Here is a 26,701-nt window from a genome sequence, read left to right on the forward strand (position 1 = left end):
TTCAAATATTCGAAGTTTTTACTGGAACTTTACAAACTATAATTATTATTTATTGTTTATTATTTGTTTTTGCTATAATGAATTTTTGCTAATTAGAATCCTTTTAGAAAAAAATGTGAATCATATAAGCCCTGGTCAAAAAGAAAGAGGCGATTTCAAATGACGACAAATGGCGGATACCATATGATCACAGACGACCTTTCAAAGACCTAATTTAAAAAAAAAATATATATATAGCCACATGCATGTGGAAGGAGTGGAATTCTCAAGTGTATATAACTTGACGTGCATGTATTTCACTTAAAAATATTTCAACATGCAGATGGGTATTGAAAACCAAATAAATTTATGAATGATTTATTTTCTGTTTTCTTCATTCGATAGCTAAATACATTGAATATTACATCCAAATAAATTAGTAAAAAAAATATTGAACCATTATGTTTGGTAGGAATACAAAATTATACGTAAAAAAAATGTCTACAACACCCGGTATTCCCAGGCGGTCACCCATCCAAGTACTAACCGGGCTCGACGTTGCTTAACTTCGGTGATCGGACGAGAACCGGTGTTTTCAACGTGATATGGTCGTAGACACAGAAGTGTTAAATTTTTTGATATATAAGGTTGGGTAGTAGCATTTTTGACAAACATTTATATATAATAATTTTTTTGAGAAGCAAAACTTTACATTAATTATATGTTTGATAGAAATGCAAAATTATAAGAACACAAAAAAATGTCTACAACACCCGGTATTCCCAGGCGGTCACCCATCCAAGTACTAACCGGGCTCGACGTTGCTTAACTTCGGTGATCGGACGAGAACCGGTGTTTTCAACGTGATATGGTCGTAGACACAGAAGTGTTAAAATTTTTGATATATAAAGTTAGGAAGTAGCAATTTTGAACAGATCAAGAATTTGTATAAAAAAGATTTTTTTCAGGTTTAAGATAGAAGCAAAACTAAATATTTACTGCACGATCCAGAGGGGAAGATAGTAAAACTTAGCAAGTTCACATGGACTTTATAATAGAAATAAATTGCAGAGAAGAAAGAGAGATTTAGAAAATGGGACAAGCTTTATATTTTATTTGTGACTAATACCATGCAACAATTTCAGATTCTTTTTGAAAAATTTTGGTAGCCCTTAAAAGGGCTGTTTAAGCTTTAAAAGCATCATGCTTCCTTCATTTACTTCTTCTTTGGTGTCTTTGCCTTCTTTGGTTTAGCTGCAGCCTTTGTCTTCTTGGGAGATTTTGTGGCTTTCTTTGCAGATTTGGCAGCAGGTTTTGCAGCAGGTTTCTTTGCAGCTGGCTTCTTTGCTTTTGGTTTAGCTGCTTTCTTTTCACCTGCTGGTTTCTTTGCTGCAGGTTTCTTTGCGGCAGTCTTTTTGGTAGGTGTCTTTGCCTTCTTTGGCTTGGCTGCTTTAGGTTTAACTACTTTCTTTGCTGGTTTCTTAGCTGGTTTAGCTACTTCCCCAATCTTAAAGCTTCCAGAAGCGCCGGTACCCTTCGACTGTTTCAAGCTATTGCTCTTCACTCCTGATTTCAGAGCTAACTTCAAGTGAGTGTTGACTGTTTTTGCATCGCTACCAACGCTGAAGTTTGCTAAGATATACTTGAGGATGGCTTGACGGCTGGAGCCTCCACGCTCTTTCAAAGCAGATATAGCCTTTCCGACCATCTCGCTGTATTTTGGATGAGTAGCTACTTTCTTTGGTTTAGCTGCAGCTTTCTTCTTTGGTGACTTAGCTGGGGTCTTTACTACTGGTGCTGGTGCGTCAGACATTTTGCGGCTTTGGTTGTTGAACGATGTGTGCGAATGAACGACAGATTACAATGATATGCAAAAATCACTGACAGTGTGTAATTATCAAACTAACGCGGACCTCGACGAGAGCACCCTTAAACTTTCATGACAATCTAATTCAAACAGATCGACAAGAAAATCTGTGTGCTTGTTCGACAAGTTTTAATCATTTGTTTCAAATAAATTGTACTTTTTGTTATATAAATGATACACGAAAATTTTCAGCAGGAATTTATCTTTCAGAATATGTCATAAGAATTAAACAAGATACCACGAGTGAAGAAATATTTACGATTAATGTACAACTTGTCAATTTCACTCGTGCGATTCTTCATCAGAAAACGTGTTGTATTATTTCACAAAAACTAGATTGTGCCGTAAAAATGATATGAATTTGTAGTAAAATCATTTCTTTATATGTTTTTGCTTTCAGATATACACAGAAATAAAGAGACTTCCCAGAAATTTAGATTTTGCCTTCGATATGAAAGCACACAAAGATGGCAAACTTCGAAACCGGGACTTCCTTGACCGAGATGAAAGACGTTTCAAATATTCGAAGTTTTTACTGGAACTTTACAAACTATAATTATTATTTATTGTTTATTATTTGTTTTTGCTATAATGAATTTTTGCTAATTAGAATCCTTTTAGAAAAAAATGTGAATCATATAAGCCCTGGTCAAAAAGAAAGAGGCGATTTCAAATGACGACAAATGGCGGATACCATATGATCACAGACGACCTTTCAAAGACCTAATTTAAAAAAAAAATATATATATAGCCACATGCATGTGGAAGGAGTGGAATTCTCAAGTGTATATAACTTGACGTGCATGTATTTCACTTAAAAATATTTCAACATGCAGATGGGTATTGAAAACCAAATAAATTTATGAATGATTTATTTTCTGTTTTCTTCATTCGATAGCTAAATACATTGAATATTACATCCAAATAAATTAGTAAAAAAAATATTGAACCATTATGTTTGGTAGGAATACAAAATTATACGTAAAAAAAATGTCTACAACACCCGGTATTCCCAGGCGGTCACCCATCCAAGTACTAACCGGGCTCGACGTTGCTTAACTTCGGTGATCGGACGAGAACCGGTGTTTTCAACGTGATATGGTCGTAGACACAGAAGTGTTAAATTTTTTGATATATAAGGTTGGGTAGTAGCATTTTTGACAAACATTTATATATAATAATTTTTTTGAGAAGCAAAACTTTACATTAATTATATGTTTGATAGAAATGCAAAATTATAAGAACACAAAAAAATGTCTACAACACCCGGTATTCCCAGGCGGTCACCCATCCAAGTACTAACCGGGCTCGACGTTGCTTAACTTCGGTGATCGGACGAGAACCGGTGTTTTCAACGTGATATGGTCGTAGACACAGAAGTGTTAAAATTTTTGATATATAAAGTTAGGAAGTAGCAATTTTGAACAGATCAAGAATTTGTATAAAAAAGATTTTTTTCAGGTTTAAGATAGAAGCAAAACTAAATATTTACTGCACGATCCAGAGGGGAAGATAGTAAAACTTAGCAAGTTCACATGGACTTTATAATAGAAATAAATTGCAGAGAAGAAAGAGAGATTTAGAAAATGGGACAAGCTTTATATTTTATTTGTGACTAATACCATGCAACAATTTCAGATTCTTTTTGAAAAATTTTGGTAGCCCTTAAAAGGGCTGTTTAAGCTTTAAAAGCATCATGCTTCCTTCATTTACTTCTTCTTTGGTGTCTTTGCCTTCTTTGGTTTAGCTGCAGCCTTTGTCTTCTTGGGAGATTTTGTGGCTTTCTTTGCAGATTTGGCAGCAGGTTTTGCAGCAGGTTTCTTTGCAGCTGGCTTCTTTGCTTTTGGTTTAGCTGCTTTCTTTTCACCTGCTGGTTTCTTTGCTGCAGGTTTCTTTGCGGCAGTCTTTTTGGTAGGTGTCTTTGCCTTCTTTGGCTTGGCTGCTTTAGGTTTAACTACTTTCTTTGCTGGTTTCTTAGCTGGTTTAGCTACTTCCCCAATCTTAAAGCTTCCAGAAGCGCCGGTACCCTTCGACTGTTTCAAGCTATTGCTCTTCACTCCTGATTTCAGAGCTAACTTCAAGTGAGTGTTGACTGTTTTTGCATCGCTACCAACGCTGAAGTTTGCTAAGATATACTTGAGGATGGCTTGACGGCTGGAGCCTCCACGCTCTTTCAAAGCAGATATAGCCTTTCCGACCATCTCGCTGTATTTTGGATGAGTAGCTACTTTCTTTGGTTTAGCTGCAGCTTTCTTCTTTGGTGACTTAGCTGGGGTCTTTACTACTGGTGCTGGTGCGTCAGACATTTTGCGGCTTTGGTTGTTGAACGATGTGTGCGAATGAACGACAGATTACAATGATATGCAAAAATCACTGACAGTGTGTAATTATCAAACTAACGCGGACCTCGACGAGAGCACCCTTAAACTTTCATGACAATCTAATTCAAACAGATCGACAAGAAAATCTGTGTGCTTGTTCGACAAGTTTTAATCATTTGTTTCAAATAAATTGTACTTTTTGTTATATAAATGATACACGAAAATTTTCAGCAGGAATTTATCTTTCAGAATATGTCATAAGAATTAAACAAGATACCACGAGTGAAGAAATATTTACGATTAATGTACAACTTGTCAATTTCACTCGTGCGATTCTTCATCAGAAAACGTGTTGTATTATTTCACAAAAACTAGATTGTGCCGTAAAAATGATATGAATTTGTAGTAAAATCATTTCTTTATATGTTTTTGCTTTCAGATATACACAGAAATAAAGAGACTTCCCAGAAATTTAGATTTTGCCTTCGATATGAAAGCACACAAAGATGGCAAACTTCGAAACCGGGACTTCCTTGACCGAGATGAAAGACGTTTCAAATATTCGAAGTTTTTACTGGAACTTTACAAACTATAATTATTATTTATTGTTTATTATTTGTTTTTGCTATAATGAATTTTTGCTAATTAGAATCCTTTTAGAAAAAAATGTGAATCATATAAGCCCTGGTCAAAAAGAAAGAGGCGATTTCAAATGACGACAAATGGCGGATACCATATGATCACAGACGACCTTTCAAAGACCTAATTTAAAAAAAAAATATATATATAGCCACATGCATGTGGAAGGAGTGGAATTCTCAAGTGTATATAACTTGACGTGCATGTATTTCACTTAAAAATATTTCAACATGCAGATGGGTATTGAAAACCAAATAAATTTATGAATGATTTATTTTCTGTTTTCTTCATTCGATAGCTAAATACATTGAATATTACATCCAAATAAATTAGTAAAAAAAATATTGAACCATTATGTTTGGTAGGAATACAAAATTATACGTAAAAAAAATGTCTACAACACCCGGTATTCCCAGGCGGTCACCCATCCAAGTACTAACCGGGCTCGACGTTGCTTAACTTCGGTGATCGGACGAGAACCGGTGTTTTCAACGTGATATGGTCGTAGACACAGAAGTGTTAAATTTTTTGATATATAAGGTTGGGTAGTAGCATTTTTGACAAACATTTATATATAATAATTTTTTTGAGAAGCAAAACTTTACATTAATTATATGTTTGATAGAAATGCAAAATTATAAGAACACAAAAAAATGTCTACAACACCCGGTATTCCCAGGCGGTCACCCATCCAAGTACTAACCGGGCTCGACGTTGCTTAACTTCGGTGATCGGACGAGAACCGGTGTTTTCAACGTGATATGGTCGTAGACACAGAAGTGTTAAAATTTTTGATATATAAAGTTAGGAAGTAGCAATTTTGAACAGATCAAGAATTTGTATAAAAAAGATTTTTTTCAGGTTTAAGATAGAAGCAAAACTAAATATTTACTGCACGATCCAGAGGGGAAGATAGTAAAACTTAGCAAGTTCACATGGACTTTATAATAGAAATAAATTGCAGAGAAGAAAGAGAGATTTAGAAAATGGGACAAGCTTTATATTTTATTTGTGACTAATACCATGCAACAATTTCAGATTCTTTTTGAAAAATTTTGGTAGCCCTTAAAAGGGCTGTTTAAGCTTTAAAAGCATCATGCTTCCTTCATTTACTTCTTCTTTGGTGTCTTTGCCTTCTTTGGTTTAGCTGCAGCCTTTGTCTTCTTGGGAGATTTTGTGGCTTTCTTTGCAGATTTGGCAGCAGGTTTTGCAGCAGGTTTCTTTGCAGCTGGCTTCTTTGCTTTTGGTTTAGCTGCTTTCTTTTCACCTGCTGGTTTCTTTGCTGCAGGTTTCTTTGCGGCAGTCTTTTTGGTAGGTGTCTTTGCCTTCTTTGGCTTGGCTGCTTTAGGTTTAACTACTTTCTTTGCTGGTTTCTTAGCTGGTTTAGCTACTTCCCCAATCTTAAAGCTTCCAGAAGCGCCGGTACCCTTCGACTGTTTCAAGCTATTGCTCTTCACTCCTGATTTCAGAGCTAACTTCAAGTGAGTGTTGACTGTTTTTGCATCGCTACCAACGCTGAAGTTTGCTAAGATATACTTGAGGATGGCTTGACGGCTGGAGCCTCCACGCTCTTTCAAAGCAGATATAGCCTTTCCGACCATCTCGCTGTATTTTGGATGAGTAGCTACTTTCTTTGGTTTAGCTGCAGCTTTCTTCTTTGGTGACTTAGCTGGGGTCTTTACTACTGGTGCTGGTGCGTCAGACATTTTGCGGCTTTGGTTGTTGAACGATGTGTGCGAATGAACGACAGATTACAATGATATGCAAAAATCACTGACAGTGTGTAATTATCAAACTAACGCGGACCTCGACGAGAGCACCCTTAAACTTTCATGACAATCTAATTCAAACAGATCGACAAGAAAATCTGTGTGCTTGTTCGACAAGTTTTAATCATTTGTTTCAAATAAATTGTACTTTTTGTTATATAAATGATACACGAAAATTTTCAGCAGGAATTTATCTTTCAGAATATGTCATAAGAATTAAACAAGATACCACGAGTGAAGAAATATTTACGATTAATGTACAACTTGTCAATTTCACTCGTGCGATTCTTCATCAGAAAACGTGTTGTATTATTTCACAAAAACTAGATTGTGCCGTAAAAATGATATGAATTTGTAGTAAAATCATTTCTTTATATGTTTTTGCTTTCAGATATACACAGAAATAAAGAGACTTCCCAGAAATTTAGATTTTGCCTTCGATATGAAAGCACACAAAGATGGCAAACTTCGAAACCGGGACTTCCTTGACCGAGATGAAAGACGTTTCAAATATTCGAAGTTTTTACTGGAACTTTACAAACTATAATTATTATTTATTGTTTATTATTTGTTTTTGCTATAATGAATTTTTGCTAATTAGAATCCTTTTAGAAAAAAATGTGAATCATATAAGCCCTGGTCAAAAAGAAAGAGGCGATTTCAAATGACGACAAATGGCGGATACCATATGATCACAGACGACCTTTCAAAGACCTAATTTAAAAAAAAAATATATATATAGCCACATGCATGTGGAAGGAGTGGAATTCTCAAGTGTATATAACTTGACGTGCATGTATTTCACTTAAAAATATTTCAACATGCAGATGGGTATTGAAAACCAAATAAATTTATGAATGATTTATTTTCTGTTTTCTTCATTCGATAGCTAAATACATTGAATATTACATCCAAATAAATTAGTAAAAAAAATATTGAACCATTATGTTTGGTAGGAATACAAAATTATACGTAAAAAAAATGTCTACAACACCCGGTATTCCCAGGCGGTCACCCATCCAAGTACTAACCGGGCTCGACGTTGCTTAACTTCGGTGATCGGACGAGAACCGGTGTTTTCAACGTGATATGGTCGTAGACACAGAAGTGTTAAATTTTTTGATATATAAGGTTGGGTAGTAGCATTTTTGACAAACATTTATATATAATAATTTTTTTGAGAAGCAAAACTTTACATTAATTATATGTTTGATAGAAATGCAAAATTATAAGAACACAAAAAAATGTCTACAACACCCGGTATTCCCAGGCGGTCACCCATCCAAGTACTAACCGGGCTCGACGTTGCTTAACTTCGGTGATCGGACGAGAACCGGTGTTTTCAACGTGATATGGTCGTAGACACAGAAGTGTTAAAATTTTTGATATATAAAGTTAGGAAGTAGCAATTTTGAACAGATCAAGAATTTGTATAAAAAAGATTTTTTTCAGGTTTAAGATAGAAGCAAAACTAAATATTTACTGCACGATCCAGAGGGGAAGATAGTAAAACTTAGCAAGTTCACATGGACTTTATAATAGAAATAAATTGCAGAGAAGAAAGAGAGATTTAGAAAATGGGACAAGCTTTATATTTTATTTGTGACTAATACCATGCAACAATTTCAGATTCTTTTTGAAAAATTTTGGTAGCCCTTAAAAGGGCTGTTTAAGCTTTAAAAGCATCATGCTTCCTTCATTTACTTCTTCTTTGGTGTCTTTGCCTTCTTTGGTTTAGCTGCAGCCTTTGTCTTCTTGGGAGATTTTGTGGCTTTCTTTGCAGATTTGGCAGCAGGTTTTGCAGCAGGTTTCTTTGCAGCTGGCTTCTTTGCTTTTGGTTTAGCTGCTTTCTTTTCACCTGCTGGTTTCTTTGCTGCAGGTTTCTTTGCGGCAGTCTTTTTGGTAGGTGTCTTTGCCTTCTTTGGCTTGGCTGCTTTAGGTTTAACTACTTTCTTTGCTGGTTTCTTAGCTGGTTTAGCTACTTCCCCAATCTTAAAGCTTCCAGAAGCGCCGGTACCCTTCGACTGTTTCAAGCTATTGCTCTTCACTCCTGATTTCAGAGCTAACTTCAAGTGAGTGTTGACTGTTTTTGCATCGCTACCAACGCTGAAGTTTGCTAAGATATACTTGAGGATGGCTTGACGGCTGGAGCCTCCACGCTCTTTCAAAGCAGATATAGCCTTTCCGACCATCTCGCTGTATTTTGGATGAGTAGCTACTTTCTTTGGTTTAGCTGCAGCTTTCTTCTTTGGTGACTTAGCTGGGGTCTTTACTACTGGTGCTGGTGCGTCAGACATTTTGCGGCTTTGGTTGTTGAACGATGTGTGCGAATGAACGACAGATTACAATGATATGCAAAAATCACTGACAGTGTGTAATTATCAAACTAACGCGGACCTCGACGAGAGCACCCTTAAACTTTCATGACAATCTAATTCAAACAGATCGACAAGAAAATCTGTGTGCTTGTTCGACAAGTTTTAATCATTTGTTTCAAATAAATTGTACTTTTTGTTATATAAATGATACACGAAAATTTTCAGCAGGAATTTATCTTTCAGAATATGTCATAAGAATTAAACAAGATACCACGAGTGAAGAAATATTTACGATTAATGTACAACTTGTCAATTTCACTCGTGCGATTCTTCATCAGAAAACGTGTTGTATTATTTCACAAAAACTAGATTGTGCCGTAAAAATGATATGAATTTGTAGTAAAATCATTTCTTTATATGTTTTTGCTTTCAGATATACACAGAAATAAAGAGACTTCCCAGAAATTTAGATTTTGCCTTCGATATGAAAGCACACAAAGATGGCAAACTTCGAAACCGGGACTTCCTTGACCGAGATGAAAGACGTTTCAAATATTCGAAGTTTTTACTGGAACTTTACAAACTATAATTATTATTTATTGTTTATTATTTGTTTTTGCTATAATGAATTTTTGCTAATTAGAATCCTTTTAGAAAAAAATGTGAATCATATAAGCCCTGGTCAAAAAGAAAGAGGCGATTTCAAATGACGACAAATGGCGGATACCATATGATCACAGACGACCTTTCAAAGACCTAATTTAAAAAAAAAATATATATATAGCCACATGCATGTGGAAGGAGTGGAATTCTCAAGTGTATATAACTTGACGTGCATGTATTTCACTTAAAAATATTTCAACATGCAGATGGGTATTGAAAACCAAATAAATTTATGAATGATTTATTTTCTGTTTTCTTCATTCGATAGCTAAATACATTGAATATTACATCCAAATAAATTAGTAAAAAAAATATTGAACCATTATGTTTGGTAGGAATACAAAATTATACGTAAAAAAAATGTCTACAACACCCGGTATTCCCAGGCGGTCACCCATCCAAGTACTAACCGGGCTCGACGTTGCTTAACTTCGGTGATCGGACGAGAACCGGTGTTTTCAACGTGATATGGTCGTAGACACAGAAGTGTTAAATTTTTTGATATATAAGGTTGGGTAGTAGCATTTTTGACAAACATTTATATATAATAATTTTTTTGAGAAGCAAAACTTTACATTAATTATATGTTTGATAGAAATGCAAAATTATAAGAACACAAAAAAATGTCTACAACACCCGGTATTCCCAGGCGGTCACCCATCCAAGTACTAACCGGGCTCGACGTTGCTTAACTTCGGTGATCGGACGAGAACCGGTGTTTTCAACGTGATATGGTCGTAGACACAGAAGTGTTAAAATTTTTGATATATAAAGTTAGGAAGTAGCAATTTTGAACAGATCAAGAATTTGTATAAAAAAGATTTTTTTCAGGTTTAAGATAGAAGCAAAACTAAATATTTACTGCACGATCCAGAGGGGAAGATAGTAAAACTTAGCAAGTTCACATGGACTTTATAATAGAAATAAATTGCAGAGAAGAAAGAGAGATTTAGAAAATGGGACAAGCTTTATATTTTATTTGTGACTAATACCATGCAACAATTTCAGATTCTTTTTGAAAAATTTTGGTAGCCCTTAAAAGGGCTGTTTAAGCTTTAAAAGCATCATGCTTCCTTCATTTACTTCTTCTTTGGTGTCTTTGCCTTCTTTGGTTTAGCTGCAGCCTTTGTCTTCTTGGGAGATTTTGTGGCTTTCTTTGCAGATTTGGCAGCAGGTTTTGCAGCAGGTTTCTTTGCAGCTGGCTTCTTTGCTTTTGGTTTAGCTGCTTTCTTTTCACCTGCTGGTTTCTTTGCTGCAGGTTTCTTTGCGGCAGTCTTTTTGGTAGGTGTCTTTGCCTTCTTTGGCTTGGCTGCTTTAGGTTTAACTACTTTCTTTGCTGGTTTCTTAGCTGGTTTAGCTACTTCCCCAATCTTAAAGCTTCCAGAAGCGCCGGTACCCTTCGACTGTTTCAAGCTATTGCTCTTCACTCCTGATTTCAGAGCTAACTTCAAGTGAGTGTTGACTGTTTTTGCATCGCTACCAACGCTGAAGTTTGCTAAGATATACTTGAGGATGGCTTGACGGCTGGAGCCTCCACGCTCTTTCAAAGCAGATATAGCCTTTCCGACCATCTCGCTGTATTTTGGATGAGTAGCTACTTTCTTTGGTTTAGCTGCAGCTTTCTTCTTTGGTGACTTAGCTGGGGTCTTTACTACTGGTGCTGGTGCGTCAGACATTTTGCGGCTTTGGTTGTTGAACGATGTGTGCGAATGAACGACAGATTACAATGATATGCAAATATATATGGAAGTGTTTAACGACCTTGACTGGCTTTTCAGCCCTCGCACGGTCGGCTCGGTGCCCGAAGACGATTGGTGAGCATTTAAATATTTTGTGCCGTGGGTCAGGAACGGGTAGCAAAGGACGCCGAATGGAGGCCGCCATCTTGGTTTTGGTGAGTTGTTTTTGGTTTGTTGACTATTTTGGATTTTACTTCTTCACAACGGCTGCTTTCAGGGCCAGTTTGGTCAGCTTGGCAGCCCGCTAGCCTCGATGATGGAGTACTGGTAGATGAATCGTGGACGTAGTTCTAAAGATGACAGGAAGCGTTATCAGGACCCAAGCCGTGAGGCAGGAAAATGAAGGTCGTATCACCCAACAGCCTAGGATACAGCCCTCGGACGTTAATCGGCATGACACTCCCCATAATAGACAATGGTTTTGGAGGCATGTTAACGCGGGTACGCCAACTACTACGTCTCTCTGTACGGCATGGATTGGTTTCTGTCATCTTAGTAGTATGTCGTTGACCATCTAGCAATAAACCCTCATCGAAGATAGCGGGTAAAGGAGAGCTGACCCAGCACGTCTGTTCAGCTGTAAGGACTGAGACGTGACTGTGAATGTAATGGATTGAGATATGCAAAAATCACTGACAGTGTGTAATTATCAAACTAACGCGGACCTCGACGAGAGCACCCTTAAACTTTCATGACAATCTAATTCAAACAGATCGACAAGAAAATCTGTGTGCTTGTTCGACAAGTTTTAATCATTTGTTTCAAATAAATTGTACTTTTTGTTATATAAATGATACACGAAAATTTTCAGCAGGAATTTATCTTTCAGAATATGTCATAAGAATTAAACAAGATACCACGAGTGAAGAAATATTTACGATTAATGTACAACTTGTCAATTTCACTCGTGCGATTCTTCATCAGAAAACGTGTTGTATTATTTCACAAAAACTAGATTGTGCCGTAAAAATGATATGAATTTGTAGTAAAATCATTTCTTTATATGTTTTTGCTTTCAGATATACACAGAAATAAAGAGACTTCCCAGAAATTTAGATTTTGCCTTCGATATGAAAGCACACAAAGATGGCAAACTTCGAAACCGGGACTTCCTTGACCGAGATGAAAGACGTTTCAAATATTCGAAGTTTTTACTGGAACTTTACAAACTATAATTATTATTTATTGTTTATTATTTGTTTTTGCTATAATGAATTTTTGCTAATTAGAATCCTTTTAGAAAAAAATGTGAATCATATAAGCCCTGGTCAAAAAGAAAGAGGCGATTTCAAATGACGACAAATGGCGGATACCATATGATCACAGACGACCTTTCAAAGACCTAATTTAAAAAAAAAATATATATATAGCCACATGCATGTGGAAGGAGTGGAATTCTCAAGTGTATATAACTTGACGTGCATGTATTTCACTTAAAAATATTTCAACATGCAGATGGGTATTGAAAACCAAATAAATTTATGAATGATTTATTTTCTGTTTTCTTCATTCGATAGCTAAATACATTGAATATTACATCCAAATAAATTAGTAAAAAAAATATTGAACCATTATGTTTGGTAGGAATACAAAATTATACGTAAAAAAAATGTCTACAACACCCGGTATTCCCAGGCGGTCACCCATCCAAGTACTAACCGGGCTCGACGTTGCTTAACTTCGGTGATCGGACGAGAACCGGTGTTTTCAACGTGATATGGTCGTAGACACAGAAGTGTTAAATTTTTTGATATATAAGGTTGGGTAGTAGCATTTTTGACAAACATTTATATATAATAATTTTTTTGAGAAGCAAAACTTTACATTAATTATATGTTTGATAGAAATGCAAAATTATAAGAACACAAAAAAATGTCTACAACACCCGGTATTCCCAGGCGGTCACCCATCCAAGTACTAACCGGGCTCGACGTTGCTTAACTTCGGTGATCGGACGAGAACCGGTGTTTTCAACGTGATATGGTCGTAGACACAGAAGTGTTAAAATTTTTGATATATAAAGTTAGGAAGTAGCAATTTTGAACAGATCAAGAATTTGTATAAAAAAGATTTTTTTCAGGTTTAAGATAGAAGCAAAACTAAATATTTACTGCACGATCCAGAGGGGAAGATAGTAAAACTTAGCAAGTTCACATGGACTTTATAATAGAAATAAATTGCAGAGAAGAAAGAGAGATTTAGAAAATGGGACAAGCTTTATATTTTATTTGTGACTAATACCATGCAACAATTTCAGATTCTTTTTGAAAAATTTTGGTAGCCCTTAAAAGGGCTGTTTAAGCTTTAAAAGCATCATGCTTCCTTCATTTACTTCTTCTTTGGTGTCTTTGCCTTCTTTGGTTTAGCTGCAGCCTTTGTCTTCTTGGGAGATTTTGTGGCTTTCTTTGCAGATTTGGCAGCAGGTTTTGCAGCAGGTTTCTTTGCAGCTGGCTTCTTTGCTTTTGGTTTAGCTGCTTTCTTTTCACCTGCTGGTTTCTTTGCTGCAGGTTTCTTTGCGGCAGTCTTTTTGGTAGGTGTCTTTGCCTTCTTTGGCTTGGCTGCTTTAGGTTTAACTACTTTCTTTGCTGGTTTCTTAGCTGGTTTAGCTACTTCCCCAATCTTAAAGCTTCCAGAAGCGCCGGTACCCTTCGACTGTTTCAAGCTATTGCTCTTCACTCCTGATTTCAGAGCTAACTTCAAGTGAGTGTTGACTGTTTTTGCATCGCTACCAACGCTGAAGTTTGCTAAGATATACTTGAGGATGGCTTGACGGCTGGAGCCTCCACGCTCTTTCAAAGCAGATATAGCCTTTCCGACCATCTCGCTGTATTTTGGATGAGTAGCTACTTTCTTTGGTTTAGCTGCAGCTTTCTTCTTTGGTGACTTAGCTGGGGTCTTTACTACTGGTGCTGGTGCGTCAGACATTTTGCGGCTTTGGTTGTTGAACGATGTGTGCGAATGAACGACAGATTACAATGATATGCAAAAATCACTGACAGTGTGTAATTATCAAACTAACGCGGACCTCGACGAGAGCACCCTTAAACTTTCATGACAATCTAATTCAAACAGATCGACAAGAAAATCTGTGTGCTTGTTCGACAAGTTTTAATCATTTGTTTCAAATAAATTGTACTTTTTGTTATATAAATGATACACGAAAATTTTCAGCAGGAATTTATCTTTCAGAATATGTCATAAGAATTAAACAAGATACCACGAGTGAAGAAATATTTACGATTAATGTACAACTTGTCAATTTCACTCGTGCGATTCTTCATCAGAAAACGTGTTGTATTATTTCACAAAAACTAGATTGTGCCGTAAAAATGATATGAATTTGTAGTAAAATCATTTCTTTATATGTTTTTGCTTTCAGATATACACAGAAATAAAGAGACTTCCCAGAAATTTAGATTTTGCCTTCGATATGAAAGCACACAAAGATGGCAAACTTCGAAACCGGGACTTCCTTGACCGAGATGAAAGACGTTTCAAATATTCGAAGTTTTTACTGGAACTTTACAAACTATAATTATTATTTATTGTTTATTATTTGTTTTTGCTATAATGAATTTTTGCTAATTAGAATCCTTTTAGAAAAAAATGTGAATCATATAAGCCCTGGTCAAAAAGAAAGAGGCGATTTCAAATGACGACAAATGGCGGATACCATATGATCACAGACGACCTTTCAAAGACCTAATTTAAAAAAAAAATATATATATAGCCACATGCATGTGGAAGGAGTGGAATTCTCAAGTGTATATAACTTGACGTGCATGTATTTCACTTAAAAATATTTCAACATGCAGATGGGTATTGAAAACCAAATAAATTTATGAATGATTTATTTTCTGTTTTCTTCATTCGATAGCTAAATACATTGAATATTACATCCAAATAAATTAGTAAAAAAAATATTGAACCATTATGTTTGGTAGGAATACAAAATTATACGTAAAAAAAATGTCTACAACACCCGGTATTCCCAGGCGGTCACCCATCCAAGTACTAACCGGGCTCGACGTTGCTTAACTTCGGTGATCGGACGAGAACCGGTGTTTTCAACGTGATATGGTCGTAGACACAGAAGTGTTAAATTTTTTGATATATAAGGTTGGGTAGTAGCATTTTTGACAAACATTTATATATAATAATTTTTTTGAGAAGCAAAACTTTACATTAATTATATGTTTGATAGAAATGCAAAATTATAAGAACACAAAAAAATGTCTACAACACCCGGTATTCCCAGGCGGTCACCCATCCAAGTACTAACCGGGCTCGACGTTGCTTAACTTCGGTGATCGGACGAGAACCGGTGTTTTCAACGTGATATGGTCGTAGACACAGAAGTGTTAAAATTTTTGATATATAAAGTTAGGAAGTAGCAATTTTGAACAGATCAAGAATTTGTATAAAAAAGATTTTTTTCAGGTTTAAGATAGAAGCAAAACTAAATATTTACTGCACGATCCAGAGGGGAAGATAGTAAAACTTAGCAAGTTCACATGGACTTTATAATAGAAATAAATTGCAGAGAAGAAAGAGAGATTTAGAAAATGGGACAAGCTTTATATTTTATTTGTGACTAATACCATGCAACAATTTCAGATTCTTTTTGAAAAATTTTGGTAGCCCTTAAAAGGGCTGTTTAAGCTTTAAAAGCATCATGCTTCCTTCATTTACTTCTTCTTTGGTGTCTTTGCCTTCTTTGGTTTAGCTGCAGCCTTTGTCTTCTTGGGAGATTTTGTGGCTTTCTTTGCAGATTTGGCAGCAGGTTTTGCAGCAGGTTTCTTTGCAGCTGGCTTCTTTGCTTTTGGTTTAGCTGCTTTCTTTTCACCTGCTGGTTTCTTTGCTGCAGGTTTCTTTGCGGCAGTCTTTTTGGTAGGTGTCTTTGCCTTCTTTGGCTTGGCTGCTTTAGGTTTAACTACTTTCTTTGCTGGTTTCTTAGCTGGTTTAGCTACTTCCCCAATCTTAAAGCTTCCAGAAGCGCCGGTACCCTTCGACTGTTTCAAGCTATTGCTCTTCACTCCTGATTTCAGAGCTAACTTCAAGTGAGTGTTGACTGTTTTTGCATCGCTACCAACGCTGAAGTTTGCTAAGATATACTTGAGGATGGCTTGACGGCTGGAGCCTCCACGCTCTTTCAAAGCAGATATAGCCTTTCCGACCATCTCGCTGTATTTTGGATGAGTAGCTACTTTCTTTGGTTTAGCTGCAGCTTTCTTCTTTGGTGACTTAGCTGGGGTCTTTACTACTGGTGCTGGTGCGTCAGACATTTTGCGGCTTTGGTTGTTGAACGATGTGTGCGAATGAACGACAGATTACAATGATATGCAAAAATCACTGACAGTGTGTAATTATCAAACTAACGCGGACCTCGACGAGAGCACCCTTAAACTTTCATGACAATCTAATTCAAACAGATCGACAAGAAAATCTGTGTGCTTGTTCGACAAGTTTTAATCATTTGTTTCAAATAAATTGTACTTTTTGTTATATAAATGATACACGAAAATTTTCAGCAGGAATTTATCTTTCAGAATATGTCATAAGAATTAAACAAGATACCACGAGTGAAGAAATATTTACGATTAATGTACAACTTGTCAATTTCACTCGTGCGATTCTTCATCAGAAAACGTGTTGTATTATTTCACAAAAACTAGATTGTGCCGTAAAAATGATATGAATTTGTAGTAAAATCATTTCTTTATATGTTTTTGCTTTCAGATATACACAGAAATAAAGAGACTTCCCAGAAATTTAGATTTTGCCTTCGATATGAAAGCACACAAAGATGGCAAACTTCGAAACCGGGACTTCCTTGACCGAGATGAAAGACGTTTCAAATATTCGAAGTTTTTACTGGAACTTTACAAACTATAATTATTATTTATTGTTTATTATTTGTTTTTGCTATAATGAATTTTTGCTAATTAGAATCCTTTTAGAAAAAAATGTGAATCATATAAGCCCTGGTCAAAAAGAAAGAGGCGATTTCAAATGACGACAAATGGCGGATACCATATGATCACAGACGACCTTTCAAAGACCTAATTTAAAAAAAAAATATATATATAGCCACATGCATGTGGAAGGAGTGGAATTCTCAAGTGTATATAACTTGACGTGCATGTATTTCACTTAAAAATATTTCAACATGCAGATGGGTATTGAAAACCAAATAAATTTATGAATGATTTATTTTCTGTTTTCTTCATTCGATAGCTAAATACATTGAATATTACATCCAAATAAATTAGTAAAAAAAATATTGAACCATTATGTTTGGTAGGAATACAAAATTATACGTAAAAAAAATGTCTACAACACCCGGTATTCCCAGGCGGTCACCCATCCAAGTACTAACCGGGCTCGACGTTGCTTAACTTCGGTGATCGGACGAGAACCGGTGTTTTCAACGTGATATGGTCGTAGACACAGAAGTGTTAAATTTTTTGATATATAAGGTTGGGTAGTAGCATTTTTGACAAACATTTATATATAATAATTTTTTTGAGAAGCAAAACTTTACATTAATTATATGTTTGATAGAAATGCAAAATTATAAGAACACAAAAAAATGTCTACAACACCCGGTATTCCCAGGCGGTCACCCATCCAAGTACTAACCGGGCTCGACGTTGCTTAACTTCGGTGATCGGACGAGAACCGGTGTTTTCAACGTGATATGGTCGTAGACACAGAAGTGTTAAAATTTTTGATATATAAAGTTAGGAAGTAGCAATTTTGAACAGATCAAGAATTTGTATAAAAAAGATTTTTTTCAGGTTTAAGATAGAAGCAAAACTAAATATTTACTGCACGATCCAGAGGGGAAGATAGTAAAACTTAGCAAGTTCACATGGACTTTATAATAGAAATAAATTGCAGAGAAGAAAGAGAGATTTAGAAAATGGGACAAGCTTTATATTTTATTTGTGACTAATACCATGCAACAATTTCAGATTCTTTTTGAAAAATTTTGGTAGCCCTTAAAAGGGCTGTTTAAGCTTTAAAAGCATCATGCTTCCTTCATTTACTTCTTCTTTGGTGTCTTTGCCTTCTTTGGTTTAGCTGCAGCCTTTGTCTTCTTGGGAGATTTTGTGGCTTTCTTTGCAGATTTGGCAGCAGGTTTTGCAGCAGGTTTCTTTGCAGCTGGCTTCTTTGCTTTTGGTTTAGCTGCTTTCTTTTCACCTGCTGGTTTCTTTGCTGCAGGTTTCTTTGCGGCAGTCTTTTTGGTAGGTGTCTTTGCCTTCTTTGGCTTGGCTGCTTTAGGTTTAACTACTTTCTTTGCTGGTTTCTTAGCTGGTTTAGCTACTTCCCCAATCTTAAAGCTTCCAGAAGCGCCGGTACCCTTCGACTGTTTCAAGCTATTGCTCTTCACTCCTGATTTCAGAGCTAACTTCAAGTGAGTGTTGACTGTTTTTGCATCGCTACCAACGCTGAAGTTTGCTAAGATATACTTGAGGATGGCTTGACGGCTGGAGCCTCCACGCTCTTTCAAAGCAGATATAGCCTTTCCGACCATCTCGCTGTATTTTGGATGAGTAGCTACTTTCTTTGGTTTAGCTGCAGCTTTCTTCTTTGGTGACTTAGCTGGGGTCTTTACTACTGGTGCTGGTGCGTCAGACATTTTGCGGCTTTGGTTGTTGAACGATGTGTGCGAATGAACGACAGATTACAATGATATGCAAAAATCACTGACAGTGTGTAATTATCAAACTAACGCGGACCTCGACGAGAGCACCCTTAAACTTTCATGACAATCTAATTCAAACAGATCGACAAGAAAATCTGTGTGCTTGTTCGACAAGTTTTAATCATTTGTTTCAAATAAATTGTACTTTTTGTTATATAAATGATACACGAAAATTTTCAGCAGGAATTTATCTTTCAGAATATGTCATAAGAATTAAACAAGATACCACGAGTGAAGAAATATTTACGATTAATGTACAACTTGTCAATTTCACTCGTGCGATTCTTCATCAGAAAACGTGTTGTATTATTTCACAAAAACTAGATTGTGCCGTAAAAATGATATGAATTTGTAGTAAAATCATTTCTTTATATGTTTTTGCTTTCAGATATACACAGAAATAAAGAGACTTCCCAGAAATTTAGATTTTGCCTTCGATATGAAAGCACACAAAGATGGCAAACTTCGAAACCGGGACTTCCTTGACCGAGATGAAAGACGTTTCAAATATTCGAAGTTTTTACTGGAACTTTACAAACTATAATTATTATTTATTGTTTATTATTTGTTTTTGCTATAATGAATTTTTGCTAATTAGAATCCTTTTAGAAAAAAATGTGAATCATATAAGCCCTGGTCAAAAAGAAAGAGGCGATTTCAAATGACGACAAATGGCGGATACCATATGATCACAGACGACCTTTCAAAGACCTAATTTAAAAAAAAAATATATATATAGCCACATGCATGTGGAAGGAGTGGAATTCTCAAGTGTATATAACTTGACGTGCATGTATTTCACTTAAAAATATTTCAACATGCAGATGGGTATTGAAAACCAAATAAATTTATGAATGATTTATTTTCTGTTTTCTTCATTCGATAGCTAAATACATTGAATATTACATCCAAATAAATTAGTAAAAAAAATATTGAACCATTATGTTTGGTAGGAATACAAAATTATACGTAAAAAAAATGTCTACAACACCCGGTATTCCCAGGCGGTCACCCATCCAAGTACTAACCGGGCTCGACGTTGCTTAACTTCGGTGATCGGACGAGAACCGGTGTTTTCAACGTGATATGGTCGTAGACACAGAAGTGTTAAATTTTTTGATATATAAGGTTGGGTAGTAGCATTTTTGACAAACATTTATATATAATAATTTTTTTGAGAAGCAAAACTTTACATTAATTATATGTTTGATAGAAATGCAAAATTATAAGAACACAAAAAAATGTCTACAACACCCGGTATTCCCAGGCGGTCACCCATCCAAGTACTAACCGGGCTCGACGTTGCTTAACTTCGGTGATCGGACGAGAACCGGTGTTTTCAACGTGATATGGTCGTAGACACAGAAGTGTTAAAATTTTTGATATATAAAGTTAGGAAGTAGCAATTTTGAACAGATCAAGAATTTGTATAAAAAAGATTTTTTTCAGGTTTAAGATAGAAGCAAAACTAAATATTTACTGCACGATCCAGAGGGGAAGATAGTAAAACTTAGCAAGTTCACATGGACTTTATAATAGAAATAAATTGCAGAGAAGAAAGAGAGATTTAGAAAATGGGACAAGCTTTATATTTTATTTGTGACTAATACCATGCAACAATTTCAGATTCTTTTTGAAAAATTTTGGTAGCCCTTAAAAGGGCTGTTTAAGCTTTAAAAGCATCATGCTTCCTTCATTTACTTCTTCTTTGGTGTCTTTGCCTTCTTTGGTTTAGCTGCAGCCTTTGTCTTCTTGGGAGATTTTGTGGCTTTCTTTGCAGATTTGGCAGCAGGTTTTGCAGCAGGTTTCTTTGCAGCTGGCTTCTTTGCTTTTGGTTTAGCTGCTTTCTTTTCACCTGCTGGTTTCTTTGCTGCAGGTTTCTTTGCGGCAGTCTTTTTGGTAGGTGTCTTTGCCTTCTTTGGCTTGGCTGCTTTAGGTTTAACTACTTTCTTTGCTGGTTTCTTAGCTGGTTTAGCTACTTCCCCAATCTTAAAGCTTCCAGAAGCGCCGGTACCCTTCGACTGTTTCAAGCTATTGCTCTTCACTCCTGATTTCAGAGCTAACTTCAAGTGAGTGTTGACTGTTTTTGCATCGCTACCAACGCTGAAGTTTGCTAAGATATACTTGAGGATGGCTTGACGGCTGGAGCCTCCACGCTCTTTCAAAGCAGATATAGCCTTTCCGACCATCTCGCTGTATTTTGGATGAGTAGCTACTTTCTTTGGTTTAGCTGCAGCTTTCTTCTTTGGTGACTTAGCTGGGGTCTTTACTACTGGTGCTGGTGCGTCAGACATTTTGCGGCTTTGGTTGTTGAACGATGTGTGCGAATGAACGACAGATTACAATGATATGCAAAAATCACTGACAGTGTGTAATTATCAAACTAACGCGGACCTCGACGAGAGCACCCTTAAACTTTCATGACAATCTAATTCAAACAGATCGACAAGAAAATCTGTGTGCTTGTTCGACAAGTTTTAATCATTTGTTTCAAATAAATTGTACTTTTTGTTATATAAATGATACACGAAAATTTTCAGCAGGAATTTATCTTTCAGAATATGTCATAAGAATTAAACAAGATACCACGAGTGAAGAAATATTTACGATTAATGTACAACTTGTCAATTTCACTCGTGCGATTCTTCATCAGAAAACGTGTTGTATTATTTCACAAAAACTAGATTGTGCCGTAAAAATGATATGAATTTGTAGTAAAATCATTTCTTTATATGTTTTTGCTTTCAGATATACACAGAAATAAAGAGACTTCCCAGAAATTTAGATTTTGCCTTCGATATGAAAGCACACAAAGATGGCAAACTTCGAAACCGGGACTTCCTTGACCGAGATGAAAGACGTTTCAAATATTCGAAGTTTTTACTGGAACTTTACAAACTATAATTATTATTTATTGTTTATTATTTGTTTTTGCTATAATGAATTTTTGCTAATTAGAATCCTTTTAGAAAAAAATGTGAATCATATAAGCCCTGGTCAAAAAGAAAGAGGCGATTTCAAATGACGACAAATGGCGGATACCATATGATCACAGACGACCTTTCAAAGACCTAATTTAAAAAAAAAATATATATATAGCCACATGCATGTGGAAGGAGTGGAATTCTCAAGTGTATATAACTTGACGTGCATGTATTTCACTTAAAAATATTTCAACATGCAGATGGGTATTGAAAACCAAATAAATTTATGAATGATTTATTTTCTGTTTTCTTCATTCGATAGCTAAATACATTGAATATTACATCCAAATAAATTAGTAAAAAAAATATTGAACCATTATGTTTGGTAGGAATACAAAATTATACGTAAAAAAAATGTCTACAACACCCGGTATTCCCAGGCGGTCACCCATCCAAGTACTAACCGGGCTCGACGTTGCTTAACTTCGGTGATCGGACGAGAACCGGTGTTTTCAACGTGATATGGTCGTAGACACAGAAGTGTTAAATTTTTTGATATATAAGGTTGGGTAGTAGCATTTTTGACAAACATTTATATATAATAATTTTTTTGAGAAGCAAAACTTTACATTAATTATATGTTTGATAGAAATGCAAAATTATAAGAACACAAAAAAATGTCTACAACACCCGGTATTCCCAGGCGGTCACCCATCCAAGTACTAACCGGGCTCGACGTTGCTTAACTTCGGTGATCGGACGAGAACCGGTGTTTTCAACGTGATATGGTCGTAGACACAGAAGTGTTAAAATTTTTGATATATAAAGTTAGGAAGTAGCAATTTTGAACAGATCAAGAATTTGTATAAAAAAGATTTTTTTCAGGTTTAAGATAGAAGCAAAACTAAATATTTACTGCACGATCCAGAGGGGAAGATAGTAAAACTTAGCAAGTTCACATGGACTTTATAATAGAAATAAATTGCAGAGAAGAAAGAGAGATTTAGAAAATGGGACAAGCTTTATATTTTATTTGTGACTAATACCATGCAACAATTTCAGATTCTTTTTGAAAAATTTTGGTAGCCCTTAAAAGGGCTGTTTAAGCTTTAAAAGCATCATGCTTCCTTCATTTACTTCTTCTTTGGTGTCTTTGCCTTCTTTGGTTTAGCTGCAGCCTTTGTCTTCTTGGGAGATTTTGTGGCTTTCTTTGCAGATTTGGCAGCAGGTTTTGCAGCAGGTTTCTTTGCAGCTGGCTTCTTTGCTTTTGGTTTAGCTGCTTTCTTTTCACCTGCTGGTTTCTTTGCTGCAGGTTTCTTTGCGGCAGTCTTTTTGGTAGGTGTCTTTGCCTTCTTTGGCTTGGCTGCTTTAGGTTTAACTACTTTCTTTGCTGGTTTCTTAGCTGGTTTAGCTACTTCCCCAATCTTAAAGCTTCCAGAAGCGCCGGTACCCTTCGACTGTTTCAAGCTATTGCTCTTCACTCCTGATTTCAGAGCTAACTTCAAGTGAGTGTTGACTGTTTTTGCATCGCTACCAACGCTGAAGTTTGCTAAGATATACTTGAGGATGGCTTGACGGCTGGAGCCTCCACGCTCTTTCAAAGCAGATATAGCCTTTCCGACCATCTCGCTGTATTTTGGATGAGTAGCTACTTTCTTTGGTTTAGCTGCAGCTTTCTTCTTTGGTGACTTAGCTGGGGTCTTTACTACTGGTGCTGGTGCGTCAGACATTTTGCGGCTTTGGTTGTTGAACGATGTGTGCGAATGAACGACAGATTACAATGATATGCAAAAATCACTGACAGTGTGTAATTATCAAACTAACGCGGACCTCGACGAGAGCACCCTTAAACTTTCATGACAATCTAATTCAAACAGATCGACAAGAAAATCTGTGTGCTTGTTCGACAAGTTTTAATCATTTGTTTCAAATAAATTGTACTTTTTGTTATATAAATGATACACGAAAATTTTCAGCAGGAATTTATCTTTCAGAATATGTCATAAGAATTAAACAAGATACCACGAGTGAAGAAATATTTACGATTAATGTACAACTTGTCAATTTCACTCGTGCGATTCTTCATCAGAAAACGTGTTGTATTATTTCACAAAAACTAGATTGTGCCGTAAAAATGATATGAATTTGTAGTAAAATCATTTCTTTATATGTTTTTGCTTTCAGATATACACAGAAATAAAGAGACTTCCCAGAAATTTAGATTTTGCCTTCGATATGAAAGCACACAAAGATGGCAAACTTCGAAACCGGGACTTCCTTGACCGAGATGAAAGACGTTTCAAATATTCGAAGTTTTTACTGGAACTTTACAAACTATAATTATTATTTATTGTTTATTATTTGTTTTTGCTATAATGAATTTTTGCTAATTAGAATCCTTTTAGAAAAAAATGTGAATCATATAAGCCCTGGTCAAAAAGAAAGAGGCGATTTCAAATGACGACAAATGGCGGATACCATATGATCACAGACGACCTTTCAAAGACCTAATTTAAAAAAAAAATATATATATAGCCACATGCATGTGGAAGGAGTGGAATTCTCAAGTGTATATAACTTGACGTGCATGTATTTCACTTAAAAATATTTCAACATGCAGATGGGTATTGAAAACCAAATAAATTTATGAATGATTTATTTTCTGTTTTCTTCATTCGATAGCTAAATACATTGAATATTACATCCAAATAAATTAGTAAAAAAAATATTGAACCATTATGTTTGGTAGGAATACAAAATTATACGTAAAAAAAATGTCTACAACACCCGGTATTCCCAGGCGGTCACCCATCCAAGTACTAACCGGGCTCGACGTTGCTTAACTTCGGTGATCGGACGAGAACCGGTGTTTTCAACGTGATATGGTCGTAGACACAGAAGTGTTAAATTTTTTGATATATAAGGTTGGGTAGTAGCATTTTTGACAAACATTTATATATAATAATTTTTTTGAGAAGCAAAACTTTACATTAATTATATGTTTGATAGAAATGCAAAATTATAAGAACACAAAAAAATGTCTACAACACCCGGTATTCCCAGGCGGTCACCCATCCAAGTACTAACCGGGCTCGACGTTGCTTAACTTCGGTGATCGGACGAGAACCGGTGTTTTCAACGTGATATGGTCGTAGACACAGAAGTGTTAAAATTTTTGATATATAAAGTTAGGAAGTAGCAATTTTGAACAGATCAAGAATTTGTATAAAAAAGATTTTTTTCAGGTTTAAGATAGAAGCAAAACTAAATATTTACTGCACGATCCAGAGGGGAAGATAGTAAAACTTAGCAAGTTCACATGGACTTTATAATAGAAATAAATTGCAGAGAAGAAAGAGAGATTTAGAAAATGGGACAAGCTTTATATTTTATTTGTGACTAATACCATGCAACAATTTCAGATTCTTTTTGAAAAATTTTGGTAGCCCTTAAAAGGGCTGTTTAAGCTTTAAAAGCATCATGCTTCCTTCATTTACTTCTTCTTTGGTGTCTTTGCCTTCTTTGGTTTAGCTGCAGCCTTTGTCTTCTTGGGAGATTTTGTGGCTTTCTTTGCAGATTTGGCAGCAGGTTTTGCAGCAGGTTTCTTTGCAGCTGGCTTCTTTGCTTTTGGTTTAGCTGCTTTCTTTTCACCTGCTGGTTTCTTTGCTGCAGGTTTCTTTGCGGCAGTCTTTTTGGTAGGTGTCTTTGCCTTCTTTGGCTTGGCTGCTTTAGGTTTAACTACTTTCTTTGCTGGTTTCTTAGCTGGTTTAGCTACTTCCCCAATCTTAAAGCTTCCAGAAGCGCCGGTACCCTTCGACTGTTTCAAGCTATTGCTCTTCACTCCTGATTTCAGAGCTAACTTCAAGTGAGTGTTGACTGTTTTTGCATCGCTACCAACGCTGAAGTTTGCTAAGATATACTTGAGGATGGCTTGACGGCTGGAGCCTCCACGCTCTTTCAAAGCAGATATAGCCTTTCCGACCATCTCGCTGTATTTTGGATGAGTAGCTACTTTCTTTGGTTTAGCTGCAGCTTTCTTCTTTGGTGACTTAGCTGGGGTCTTTACTACTGGTGCTGGTGCGTCAGACATTTTGCGGCTTTGGTTGTTGAACGATGTGTGCGAATGAACGACAGATTACAATGATATGCAAAAATCACTGACAGTGTGTAATTATCAAACTAACGCGGACCTCGACGAGAGCACCCTTAAACTTTCATGACAATCTAATTCAAACAGATCGACAAGAAAATCTGTGTGCTTGTTCGACAAGTTTTAATCATTTGTTTCAAATAAATTGTACTTTTTGTTATATAAATGATACACGAAAATTTTCAGCAGGAATTTATCTTTCAGAATATGTCATAAGAATTAAACAAGATACCACGAGTGAAGAAATATTTACGATTAATGTACAACTTGTCAATTTCACTCGTGCGATTCTTCATCAGAAAACGTGTTGTATTATTTCACAAAAACTAGATTGTGCCGTAAAAATGATATGAATTTGTAGTAAAATCATTTCTTTATATGTTTTTGCTTTCAGATATACACAGAAATAAAGAGACTTCCCAGAAATTTAGATTTTGCCTTCGATATGAAAGCACACAAAGATGGCAAACTTCGAAACCGGGACTTCCTTGACCGAGATGAAAGACGTTTCAAATATTCGAAGTTTTTACTGGAACTTTACAAACTATAATTATTATTTATTGTTTATTATTTGTTTTTGCTATAATGAATTTTTGCTAATTAGAATCCTTTTAGAAAAAA

General features: G+C 35.8%; 22 non-coding genes across 22 annotated transcripts; all 22 read right to left on the reverse strand.

Annotated features, from left to right (window-relative positions):
• Positions 1-477: 477 nt before the first annotated feature.
• On the reverse strand, positions 478-596 carry LOC134700138 (5S ribosomal RNA). Its single transcript, XR_010103787.1, has one exon. It is a non-coding gene; the product is annotated as a 5S ribosomal RNA (ribosomal RNA).
• A 144-nt stretch (positions 597-740) lies between these two features.
• On the reverse strand, positions 741-859 carry LOC134700146 (5S ribosomal RNA). The gene has a single exon (XR_010103789.1). It is a non-coding gene; the product is annotated as a 5S ribosomal RNA (ribosomal RNA).
• Positions 860-2,837: 1,978 nt separating this feature from the next.
• LOC134700152 (5S ribosomal RNA) lies at positions 2,838-2,956 on the reverse strand. Its single transcript, XR_010103791.1, has one exon. It is a non-coding gene; the product is annotated as a 5S ribosomal RNA (ribosomal RNA).
• Positions 2,957-3,100: 144 nt separating this feature from the next.
• LOC134700165 (5S ribosomal RNA) lies at positions 3,101-3,219 on the reverse strand. The gene has a single exon (XR_010103796.1). It is a non-coding gene; the product is annotated as a 5S ribosomal RNA (ribosomal RNA).
• Positions 3,220-5,197: 1,978 nt separating this feature from the next.
• Positions 5,198-5,316, reverse strand: LOC134700172 (5S ribosomal RNA). The gene has a single exon (XR_010103797.1). It is a non-coding gene; the product is annotated as a 5S ribosomal RNA (ribosomal RNA).
• A 144-nt stretch (positions 5,317-5,460) lies between these two features.
• On the reverse strand, positions 5,461-5,579 carry LOC134700178 (5S ribosomal RNA). Its single transcript, XR_010103799.1, has one exon. It is a non-coding gene; the product is annotated as a 5S ribosomal RNA (ribosomal RNA).
• A 1,978-nt stretch (positions 5,580-7,557) lies between these two features.
• On the reverse strand, positions 7,558-7,676 carry LOC134700186 (5S ribosomal RNA). Its single transcript, XR_010103802.1, has one exon. It is a non-coding gene; the product is annotated as a 5S ribosomal RNA (ribosomal RNA).
• Positions 7,677-7,820: 144 nt separating this feature from the next.
• Positions 7,821-7,939, reverse strand: LOC134700193 (5S ribosomal RNA). The gene has a single exon (XR_010103805.1). It is a non-coding gene; the product is annotated as a 5S ribosomal RNA (ribosomal RNA).
• A 1,978-nt stretch (positions 7,940-9,917) lies between these two features.
• LOC134700200 (5S ribosomal RNA) lies at positions 9,918-10,036 on the reverse strand. The gene has a single exon (XR_010103807.1). It is a non-coding gene; the product is annotated as a 5S ribosomal RNA (ribosomal RNA).
• Positions 10,037-10,180: 144 nt separating this feature from the next.
• Positions 10,181-10,299, reverse strand: LOC134700209 (5S ribosomal RNA). Its single transcript, XR_010103809.1, has one exon. It is a non-coding gene; the product is annotated as a 5S ribosomal RNA (ribosomal RNA).
• A 2,606-nt stretch (positions 10,300-12,905) lies between these two features.
• On the reverse strand, positions 12,906-13,024 carry LOC134700216 (5S ribosomal RNA). The gene has a single exon (XR_010103810.1). It is a non-coding gene; the product is annotated as a 5S ribosomal RNA (ribosomal RNA).
• Positions 13,025-13,168: 144 nt separating this feature from the next.
• LOC134700222 (5S ribosomal RNA) lies at positions 13,169-13,287 on the reverse strand. The gene has a single exon (XR_010103811.1). It is a non-coding gene; the product is annotated as a 5S ribosomal RNA (ribosomal RNA).
• A 1,978-nt stretch (positions 13,288-15,265) lies between these two features.
• On the reverse strand, positions 15,266-15,384 carry LOC134700227 (5S ribosomal RNA). The gene has a single exon (XR_010103813.1). It is a non-coding gene; the product is annotated as a 5S ribosomal RNA (ribosomal RNA).
• A 144-nt stretch (positions 15,385-15,528) lies between these two features.
• LOC134700241 (5S ribosomal RNA) lies at positions 15,529-15,647 on the reverse strand. Its single transcript, XR_010103818.1, has one exon. It is a non-coding gene; the product is annotated as a 5S ribosomal RNA (ribosomal RNA).
• A 1,978-nt stretch (positions 15,648-17,625) lies between these two features.
• Positions 17,626-17,744, reverse strand: LOC134700247 (5S ribosomal RNA). Its single transcript, XR_010103821.1, has one exon. It is a non-coding gene; the product is annotated as a 5S ribosomal RNA (ribosomal RNA).
• Positions 17,745-17,888: 144 nt separating this feature from the next.
• LOC134700254 (5S ribosomal RNA) lies at positions 17,889-18,007 on the reverse strand. The gene has a single exon (XR_010103827.1). It is a non-coding gene; the product is annotated as a 5S ribosomal RNA (ribosomal RNA).
• Positions 18,008-19,985: 1,978 nt separating this feature from the next.
• On the reverse strand, positions 19,986-20,104 carry LOC134700260 (5S ribosomal RNA). Its single transcript, XR_010103828.1, has one exon. It is a non-coding gene; the product is annotated as a 5S ribosomal RNA (ribosomal RNA).
• Positions 20,105-20,248: 144 nt separating this feature from the next.
• LOC134700266 (5S ribosomal RNA) lies at positions 20,249-20,367 on the reverse strand. The gene has a single exon (XR_010103829.1). It is a non-coding gene; the product is annotated as a 5S ribosomal RNA (ribosomal RNA).
• A 1,978-nt stretch (positions 20,368-22,345) lies between these two features.
• On the reverse strand, positions 22,346-22,464 carry LOC134700274 (5S ribosomal RNA). Its single transcript, XR_010103830.1, has one exon. It is a non-coding gene; the product is annotated as a 5S ribosomal RNA (ribosomal RNA).
• Positions 22,465-22,608: 144 nt separating this feature from the next.
• On the reverse strand, positions 22,609-22,727 carry LOC134700280 (5S ribosomal RNA). Its single transcript, XR_010103831.1, has one exon. It is a non-coding gene; the product is annotated as a 5S ribosomal RNA (ribosomal RNA).
• A 1,978-nt stretch (positions 22,728-24,705) lies between these two features.
• LOC134700287 (5S ribosomal RNA) lies at positions 24,706-24,824 on the reverse strand. The gene has a single exon (XR_010103832.1). It is a non-coding gene; the product is annotated as a 5S ribosomal RNA (ribosomal RNA).
• A 144-nt stretch (positions 24,825-24,968) lies between these two features.
• On the reverse strand, positions 24,969-25,087 carry LOC134700294 (5S ribosomal RNA). The gene has a single exon (XR_010103833.1). It is a non-coding gene; the product is annotated as a 5S ribosomal RNA (ribosomal RNA).
• Between the last annotated feature and the right edge of the window lie 1,614 nt (positions 25,088-26,701).

The sequence above is a fragment of the Mytilus trossulus genome, chromosome 1 (assembly GCF_036588685.1).
Source record: "Mytilus trossulus isolate FHL-02 chromosome 1, PNRI_Mtr1.1.1.hap1, whole genome shotgun sequence".
Lineage (NCBI taxonomy): Eukaryota > Metazoa > Mollusca > Bivalvia > Mytilida > Mytilidae > Mytilus > Mytilus trossulus.